The sequence below is a fragment of the Lactuca sativa genome, chromosome 5, assembly GCF_002870075.4.
Source record: "Lactuca sativa cultivar Salinas chromosome 5, Lsat_Salinas_v11, whole genome shotgun sequence".
Taxonomy (NCBI): Eukaryota; Viridiplantae; Streptophyta; class Magnoliopsida; order Asterales; family Asteraceae; genus Lactuca; species Lactuca sativa.
In genome coordinates this window covers 261,999,412-262,010,746 of record NC_056627.2, presented here as the reverse complement: position 1 = coordinate 262,010,746, position 11,335 = coordinate 261,999,412, and positions in this window count along the sequence as shown.

Here is an 11,335-nt window from a genome sequence, read left to right as displayed (position 1 = left end):
AGTGTTAGTTTCATGACCCATTTTCAAATTTTTTACTATTCTTTTTGGTGAATACATGTTTAAAATAATATTTTGTTTATATAAACTTGATTATTAGATATCTTTTATCATAAACTACCATCATTATTTATTTGTTATATTTTTTGTCGTTAAAAGTTATTGCATTTATATAACAAATTACATTTACTCGGTCGTTACTCTGCCCACATAATATAGAATTATATTATGCAATCTCGTTACTATGATCAAACCATATGAAATTATATTATGCAATGTGGTTACTTTATCAACAGAATAAGGATTTCTATTTTCCATTGTCGTTACTCTACCCTCAATATAGAATTATGTTTTAGTGTTACAAGTTTTAGTGTTATTCACTGAATGTTTTACATAAGACACATTCATTACCTAAGTTTAATACTTAGCAAAGACCCCTGCCTATAATCGTTAAATCTTAAGTGAGAGGTAGAGTTATGTATAAATCTATATGGGCTGACACCTCAACTACGGTTTCTATCTACAAACTCGACAGTGAAGTCATGGGTGATAACTTTCAAAACACTACGACCTCCGTTGAAGCTTTGTGAGGGGAAACAACTTGTCAATAGCTCAATTATAGAAACTCATGACAACATTGATATTCAAACCTCAAAGAAAATAAATATATAAGTTGAAAAAATAATTATATACATTAAAACACTATTTTTGGATACAAAATTTTTAGAAATACTTATATGTAGTAAAACGATACTTTTGAATACAAGTACTTATTTATATATATATATATATATATATATATATATATATATATATATATATATATATATATATATATATATATATATATATATATATATATATATAGTAAACCCTAAACGCTACTTTTGGACAATTAATACACATATTTAAAGAAGTTAGTAATACTTATATCCAACAAAAAATACTTTTAGTATGAAAAGTAAGTACATTCTTAACGAATATACTTTCAATCAAGAAAGCACATATACAATATAACACTACTTTTGGAATAAAAGTACATTCTTAATGAACATACTTACGGTCAAGAAAGAACGATTTTTAACAAATGCACTTTTGGTTTAAAGGTACACTTTAAGTAATTATACTCCTGATATAAAGGTATACTTTTAGAAAACATACTTTTGGTATAGTATACTTTTAGTAAAGTTAATTTTGGTATAAAATTACATTTCAATACAAACATTTCAAACCTGTGAACCACCACATTATCATCACATATTTTCAAACTGCATGTATTCATCGGGAATTAAGAAGCTTGAAGTTACCCAACTTCGAAATATTATGGAATCACAACTTACTTATCTCTCAATGCTTTTTCATGTCGCCAAACTATTGAGACACACTCAATATTATCATATTTCATTTAACTCTGGACTAGTATGATGTAATTTTCCTTTCACATCAAATAAATTTTTATACATTATACTATGTTGTACTATTGTTCAATCTATGCAAATAATTGTGATCCATGATGTCGTCTCACTGCCCAACATTTCCACCGTGGGCTGGGGGTGTGACATTATGTGATTGAATTATTAGGGTTTTAGTTTCTAACCTCCTTAAGTTTTTTCCATGGTGCTAAGCTCAATCCAATAATCCTAATGATGGATTTGATGATTTAGGTGAGAATCTCCATGAACCCTAAAAAAACCTAAATTGGGGATAGTTCAGTTGATGATTAAATGATATTGGATTCTATGACGTAGGTAATATTTGATACCAACAAATCCAGTTCGAATGATCAAATTCATCAATGATGGTAGAATTAAGTATAAATATGGATCTGTATTGATTTTAGGGGAAATTGTGATGAAAATAATGGAATCATTTATATGTGAGCATTTGTTGAGTACATGGTACTCATAAACATGAGTTTGTACTATTATAATGATTTGAATGCAAAATCATGAAGACTGGAATGATCTTTAGTTGAATTTATGGAATATTTGGCCATAAGCGATTTTTAGGAAATCTATTGATAAACACATAATTATTGAGATCTAAGAAGTAAATGACACTTATGAACATGAACTGACACTCTAGATATGTTATTAGAACATTAACATGAAAGAATGCTAATGAATTTCTTGCTCTAGTGATTGTTTTAACCCAAGGGTAATTGGGAACATGAAATGAAATTACGGATTCCGTAGTTACATTAGGTACTTACAATGGAATTGGTTGTGGTTCTATGTACTTAACAACATTAATAAGAGTGGTTAATAAGTTGGGAACAAGCTTTTTATGTTTTAGAATGCCTACTTGTTTAATGGACTACGTAACCCTCTTTTTCGAATTTGAGAATCAATATGTTCTTAAGAGGTTTCAATGAGACCTTAAGGAATTAATTAGGGTATTTTTGGATGATAAAACACCTCCTAATCATGTGTAAGAAACTATACAAGTTGTACAAAGTGAGTTAGAAAGGAGCTTCAAGAGTTATAAAAAGTAGAGTACCATATTGAGAAAATTTGCATTGTTTGTGTAGACTAAAAACGCGGGCCCCTAATCATTATGCAGTCTTATTACATGGCCATGGAATGGCAAGGCAAACATTACCTGAGCCGTGTTTCTTTCTTCACAATGCAACATACGTTTTCGTAACTTTTTCATATAGACTCGAATTGACGCATGACTTTCTCCCACATTCATATTTTTAGCAATAAAATTTAGTAATGGAACCTATGAGGAGTATTTTGGTCATTTTAAGGACTTATGTCCATATTGTATATGTATTTCTTGAAAAGTATTTCTCTAAGGAAGGGAAATAGAAGGGGACTATCTAACCTTTGTGTGATTAAGGTGAGTACGTGTTGGCATTTTTCCCATTTTGGGGTACATGGAAAATTTATTTTATGATAATTAAATTGATGGGTTTTCTATATTACATCTATGTACTTGTGGAATTTCACATAACTAATTATGGGTACTGATGACGTGCCCTTGGCACGAATGAAGAGCCACGCTAAGACATGCCATAGAATGCCCCAAGGCACGCCGCACCTACAGGATCGAGACCAACATAACTTTGCCCCCTACCACCGCACCACCGCCACCACCACCATTGTCACCACCACCTCCAGCAGCCCCTTAAATTAACTCATCGTTAGAAACTTCACCAACATCTTCCAGAGCACAAATTTGCCGCATCCCTACGATACCCAAATGCCCCAAGCCCAAGAGAGAAACATGATCCATAGTAGCGAAAGCGAGCAGGGAATCATTAAGACTAGTCGTGTGACTGGATCGGAAATCACTGGCATCGGGTCATAAGCACTAGAATCCACCTCCACCTTCAACCAACTGCGACCAGACTCCTCACCGGCAATAAATCCAGCATGTTGGATCCGACTAACCGCATTGGCGAACTCCGGGTGCTCAATTAGCTTATCCATGATGAGCAAAACTCCCACTTGTAAGAGTCAGTCCTGATCATGACGTACATCCTCTACCTCAGCTCAAGCCTCCTCGAGGAGATTATCGTGGTCACTAACATCTTGCTCAAAGATATCATTTTAAATCATCAACTCCTTGTTAGCCTGGGTTAAGGAGTCCACTTTCGCTTCTAGAGCAGATCGAATTTCTTCAACATCTGTTTTCTATGAAGCAAGCAGGGCAAACCTTTGGTGTTTCAGTTCGACCTCTCGAGCACCACAACCTGTATGGGCAATTTCCGTCTCGTTCAGCAGTTAGATGCGACAGGAACCAGCGACCAGATAAAACATTTCTTGCGCAACGAGATATGACATATTATAAGCCAACGTGGGGCCTCCATATCAGTGACGACAGCAGGTGGAAATGTGTGGCAAGCAAACTCTATAACATTGGTGCGGACAGATAGACGAAAATCATTCCGCAAACTCCAATAGGGAACAAACACATTAGACCCATAATCACCCCCAACAAGAGCCCCTCCACTTGGCGGGGTTTGATGCAACGCGACACCCCCGAGACCCCTGGGGGAGAAATATCAGAAGAAGTCTATGTTTTGGGTACAAAGTTATGTTGGATTAGTGTCTAAGTCAGTAACCATATTTGGTATATACTTGACCCGAGTGTGCATGGTCCTTTTGGGTTGCCTTCACCAAAGCAACTTGACAAGGTAATTTGATATGAGAGAGGAGATATTATGATTTATTAATATATTATAAGAATAATATATTAAAAGAGAAATCATATTTATTTAATTAGTATTAGTCATAAATTAATTAGGAATTAATTTGGTGACTAAAAGAGATTAATTAAATAAAAGGGTATAAACTGTCAAATGTGTGATAGTTGAGTTTTGGGCTAGGAAACCTAATGGACTAAGGGGGAACGAAATTATGATGAAGGATCATCATATTTTCGTCCAAAGGCCTCATTCCATAAGGCTCCTTGGGCTGCTTGGTGGCTAAGCTGTCCATTAGGGTTTTGACTGAAACCCTAGCACCCTATAGTATAAATACATGCCCTATGCTTCAATTTGAGGCCACTTGATTCCAAGGAAACCCTAGGGCCGAAATTAGCATCATTCCTTCTCTCTCTTAGTTGCCTTCTTGCTTCAAGGTGTTTGTGAGCCATTAGAGGCACTACAATTGTGGTGCTTGCTTTCAAGAGTTCAAGAGAGTTCAAGAGATCAAGGAAACTAGTTGTTATTGCTATATAACAACAAAGGTATGTTTACTACACTTCTATGTAATTTTCGAAAATTATAGAAGCATGCCAGGGTTTTATTTTGTGTTCATAAAGTTGTATGTCTTATAGTGAAAACATAGATCCAACTAGGGTTGCATGCACACATAGGATTGTTTGTATAAAACCTATCAAGTTATCCATGTATAACTTTGTAAATGGTTTGACTTTTGTAGACCCACTTGCATGTGGTAAAGTAGCCTTGTGACATGAGATATATATATATATATATATATATATATATATATATATATATATATATTGAGAGAGAGAGAGAGAGATGTAAACACCTCTATATAAGGTGGGTTCATACCACTTGTAGAGGTGTGCTTGATAGATGTAACATTGAGAGTGTTAGTGGGTGTTAATTATATGTAGATTTAGATCTAGTTCCTTTTTTGTAAACATCTTTCATAATCAAATGCATCTCTTACACACCCAAATCACCGTGTTCTTTGTGTGTTCATTAATTATGCATGCCAAATCAATGCTCATTATTCACATCACTATGGAATAGGTTAGACAGAAACAATGGGTTGCTTAATCGCCACTTGACCCCTTTCGGAGTGTTGCACGTTGTCGTTAGGGATCACAACAATCGCCTCGAGTGTGGAGGAGATTGAGTTAAACAAACGAGTAAAATTGTACCTCGATTAAACTCGCTTCCCGAAGTTAAAAACATCGATAGAGGTCTCCCCCATAGCCAGGACGGCCTTCCTCTTAGCCATGGCTTGCCAAACGTAAGAAATAATGCTATCCTCGACTACCTTCGTATGGACAGAACCAGCAACAGAAGGTGGAGCAACCATCGTGACGAGTCGCGCAGCCAGAGACCGCTCTCTGAAAATCACTGACAACCCCTCCACAGCCAGTGTCACTGGTGGAATAGTCACAGCGAGCCGATCCACATGGCAAGGCAGAGAAAGAGTTTCAATGAGATCAACCTCCAGATGTTGCAACTTCACCCGAAAAGCAAGACCTCCGAGTACTCCTCCGGTACGACCTGAATGATCTTCTGTCACAACTAGCATTATTAGCTAGGAGATTCTATTTTCATGTAAACATCAACTATTGTAAGACTTGTACTCTAAGTGAATATCATCCATTTGAATCCAAACTCTTGATTGAAGTTCAAAACCTAATACAATACGTCTCTTATATTCAACTATGGGTTAAAAACCCTAAAAATCCTAGTTCAAGTTTATTATGGACTAGGATCTTCTTATTGGGCCTAATGGACCAGTAAACTGTTACTTTGGCTATTTTGGGCCAAGGAACCCTATTTGGGCTTTATTTAGACCCACATCCATGAAACTAAAGTATTTTGAATCATGTGGGCCTAGAATGATTCATCTTATCTCTAATGGGCCATGATGGGTCGTAAATGGTTTCATAAGCCCTAATGGGTCGTAAACTATATTCTTGGGCTTCATTGGGCCGTGAAACCTCATAAGGGCCCAATGGGCCAAAAATCTTCATCTTTGGCCTCCTAAATTCAAACTAAATAAAGAAAGGGCCCAAACTCTTTCATTCTCTCTTCCTTTTCCCTTATACTTGGCCCAAAAAAACGAAAGGGAAGGAGAGAGTTGACACCTCAACAATATCTAGTGGATATCCATGCAACCCTCAAATCACACTCTTCATAAGTCAACCCTCCCCTCTCTTATCTCTCTCTAACTCTTGGTCTCTCTCCCTCTCCAACCTCACTCACCATTTCAAATTCAACACCTTTTCTCTCAACCTTCAATACTCTTCCACTCACTATCTCTCAAGAAATTCATGAGTATTAGGTTTGCTTTCAAGAAGTTCACTTCAAGCTTCACATTGTGGTAAGATCATACAAACTCAAGTTGATATACTTCATTTTAAGCTCAATCACTCCTCCTAAACACATGTTTTTTGTGAATCATGCTTCCTAGAACTCCTTAAGTTCAAAAATCTTCTCAAGAACACATCTAGGGCCGAGATCTTCTCATTCCCTCACCAAAACCCAAAAACTACAAAGCAATGTCAGTTCGTACCCCCTATTTTCGAATTTTACTTTGTTTTGGGGGAGAATACAAGTTGTTTTGTGTAGATATATGTGTGTATTCATGATTTTGTGTGATTTCCTAGTTATATGTGTTTATGTGTTGTAAACTTCATGAACTTAAAGATCTACTAAAATATGATGATATTGGTATAACATAACACCCATTTCAACTCATCTTACAAGAAAAAGGTTTAATATACATTAAAGTTACATAAAAGTAAGAAAAACTTCATAAAAGGGGCTAAAGGTGACAAATTGACAAAAGAATGGGTTATTTATGTAACTCACAGCTAGTAAAGGATTCATAAGGAATTTTTTTTGCTAAACATAGCTAATCTCGACATTTGAGACCTTAAAGGGACTAAAAATGTAAACGTTTTCATAAATGGGCCTTATTTGGGCTTCTCACGGTTTTGGGCCCAAAAATTATATTTTTTGATCTTTTGTGGGACTAATGTCATTTTCAAGAAAGTTGTGGCAAAAATGTAAATTTTTGATAAGAAGGGTTAAAGATGTGAAATTATAAAATTTTGGGCCAAAAAGATGAAATTATCTATTATAGGCCGAAAATAAATACTTTTATAAAAATCAAGCCAAAAATGATATTTTTGACAAAAGTAATTTAAAAATGTTATTTTTACAAAAAACTAGCCTTAAATAAAAGTTTTATCCAAAAAGGGGCCTAAAATGCTATGTTTACTAAAAAAAAAGGGCCTTAATTGTAAATTTTTGGCTTAACGGGCCAAGAATGTCATTTTTACAAAAGTGGGCCTTTTATACCATTGTGGCAAATAATTGAATTAAAACAAGCAATAATATAACAAATGAACTAATTTTGCCTTTCTCATATTATTGGGCCTTAGTGACCCATTTATATGATTGATAGGTCCTGAATACTCTTTATATGTTTATTGGGCCTCATTGACCCATTAACATGCTCGATGGTCCTTGGATACTCTTTGCATGCTATTTGGGCCTGTAAATACCTTACATGTGAAATGGGCCTTAGTTGTCCTTTTCCATATATTTTGGGCCCATGTTATATAATCTCATTCATTTCGGGCTTAGAAATGACTTACATGTTTAGTGAGCCTTAGTTGTTCACTTACATGGTTCATTGGGCGTGGAATATGTTTTATACGTTTCTCTTCGCGTAAATTCGATTAAGGATCTAGTGAGACGTGTCGGTTGACACATATTGAGTGTACGATCGTAGCCGGTAGTTATAACCAGAGTCTTTTGGAGGGAGAGCAGGGGTTTGTGTATAGATCTATACGGGGATGACACCCCACACCTGAGCTGTCAGCTACAGTTAGACTACACAAGTCTAGGGTGACGAAAACTTTATTCTATTTTCCGTCGGTGTCCATAAACGCCAAGACAGGCGAAATTGTCACTATCTAGTATGTTTATAACGACTCACTTAGAGGAAACATAATGAAATTTACGGGAGACCGTTCTCTTTTCTCTTTGGATTACTTGGGAACATACTCGTGCCGGTACTCAAACTCGGGGGTTGATATACCACCATTCTCTTTTACAGGCAACATAGGGTTGTCTGGGGGCATTCTCTTTACATTCTCTTCATTCACTTTTGGAATTTTATTAAACAATAACACACATCCATTAATACAAGATCGGGCACGAACATACTAACCTATTTTAAGAAAATACAGGATTTTCTTGTGATTACAAAGTTATACAAATCATTTTCTCAAACATGCTTATAAACTCACCAACATTTTTATGTTGACCTTTTTAAATTAACTTGTATTCTCAGGAAACCATTGAAGCAGGTTGGGCTGAACAATCTAATGGATGTTTTGTTATATTCTGTTTCATCATACTTTAATTATTTTGGCATGTAATATTTAAACACAATACTTGATGTAAACAATGTATGTTGTTATATTACATGTGTGATGATGATGATTTTATGTTTCAATTATATACTATGTGATGATACAACAAGGATGAAGTCACACACAAGACCCCGGACGTCTCCGCCGTCTGGTTCGGGGGTGTGACAAATTGGTATCATAGTATTGTTTATAGTGAACTAGCATATCTAATCATACAGGGTATGCAACTATAAATACAATGGGACTAAAACACTCTGAATAGGATAATACCTAAGCATGCATTAAAACTATAACACTAAAAGTCTTTGGAGGAAATTGAACACCGTGGTTAAACCCAGACAGTTATGTAGTCATATTAGGGATAAATATAGCATGATCAACTATATTTGCTCAAAATACGACCAAGATGTGTTCGGGAGTGATCATGTTGGGAAATGAATCTAGAAACTTACCTCGTATCCAAAATCTTTAGGGAACTCCAACTAAAACAATTAAAACATGTTTTGTGCCATTTATATAGTGACCAGCTCCTCCTTTGCTTTGCTTATAACATATGATGTATCTTCAAAATGAACTGCATACCCAACCTTCATCATTTTTCCCACACGTAGTAGGCTATATCCTAAATCTAGAACATATTAAACATCTTGTAGAGCCTTTATCTTGCCTTCTTTTGTTTTCACTTTTATTTTGCCTTTACCTTCCACTTGAAGCTCTTTCTTATTTCCAAGTTCTACTGTTATCCTTTTTGTTTCATCTAGTTTGTCGAATATTACCTTCTTTTCCATCATATGGTTTGAACAATAACTATCAACAAACCATACATTGCTTTTAATATGTCTAGCATATAATACAAATAGCCTCTCATCTTCGTCTTTTTCTATTTTGATTGTCTTCTCCAACCCAGTTCACTTGTTGATATTTAAACCAAAAATCATTTTGCACGTGTCCAAACCTCTTGCAATGACTACAATATAAGTTGCTTCTTCTTCTTCCTCTACCGAAGCCTCTTCCATGTGAGCATCCTCTAAATCCTCCACACTCATTTTTCCGTGGTGAGTGGTGAGTTTGGAAGTCTCTTTCTTTAACCTTTATTGGTGATGTTTTAATCCTAACTTCACGTGATTGTAATGAACCCATAACCTGATTGAAAGAGAGTTCAACCAAGTCTTTTGATTTTTCAATGGAGGCCATCACATGATCGAACTTCTCGGGAAAGATTCTTAATACCTTTTCAACTATAGTTTGATCGATGAGTGTGTCTCCGTAGTAGCACATCTAACTTTTGGTGTCCACGCATCTTGACAGAAAATCGGCAATGGTCTCATCTTCTTTCAAAGTCAAATTTTCAAAATCTCTTCGTAGGGATTGAAGTCTGATCACTACAACTTTAGAGTCTCCATGAAACTCTTTCGTGAAGCGTAGTCCATGTTTCTTAAGCGGTACGAATATACTATCATGTACTGCTTGACTGCTTGTTAGATCATTGCTAGTGCCTTGGCATCTTTTTTCTTCGTTTCTCATAGACTTGCATCATCTTCTTTAGATAAGTAGCCATGGTCAACTAGTTCCCACAAGTCTTGTGAGTTGAGCAGGGTTATCATTCATATGCTCCGGTACTGATAACCTTCTCCTTTGAATATCAGAATCAATGGTTGTGACGACACCATTGCATTTGATGTGTTCATCATTTTTATGAACATATCACTCCCTTACGTGTTTGCACTAAAAACAAAAGAAAAAATAGACACTACAAGAAAAAAGGGAATTAGCGGCGACAAAAATCGTCGGTAAAGGCTAGCAAAGTCGTCGGTAAAGGTAATAGCGGCCATAAGTCGCTAGTAAAAAGTCACCGCTACTGCTTTGTCACTATTGCTCAAAACGTCGTCGGTAAATATATTTGTCACCACTAATGCTCTTGTCGCCGATAATTACTACTGTCACTAGTGATAATGTTGTCGGTAATAATATTTATCATTTTTTAAAATATTTTTTATATCAACGATTTTGGGTGCAAAAAAACCGATACATAACGACATTAAATGCATGAAAAAAAAACTACATAATAACATCTTATTAGGTACCAAATAGTGTTATAATTAATTTCATACCAAAATAAACAACCAAAGTTTTATAATTCCAAGAAGTACCAACGTGTCACAACAAGTCTAACATACAAAACACAAACTAATTATCTGACAAGCCATCATCTCCATTCCCGTTGTTTCCGCCGTGATCTTTCCCCAATTAAAAAACTTATAATATTCCTCCCTACACGCCGGGTCATTGAGCATTGCCTGAAGATTTTCCAACTTCATAATACATAACAACATATATAAACTTATAAGTTAAATTATCAAAAATAAACAAAAACTACCAAAGTAAGTTGCTATTTCTTGCAGTTAATTAAAGAAATACCAAAATTACATTGTTGTTTCTTGCACTTGGGACATAAACACAATTACTAAATCAACATGCATTTGTTGATGCCAAAGTACATTGCTATTTTTAAACTAGAGACAAAAAAAACCAATGTACATTGCTATTGCTTGCACTTAAAACTTAAACATGATTACACAATCAACATGCATTATTGATCATCATATAGATGCATGACACTTTGAAATTAAATGATCTACTTTTTTGTTCTGAAGAACCTTAAATACAAGAAATACCAAAGTAAATTGCTATTTCTTGCACTTAAATACAAGAAATACCAAAAGTACAT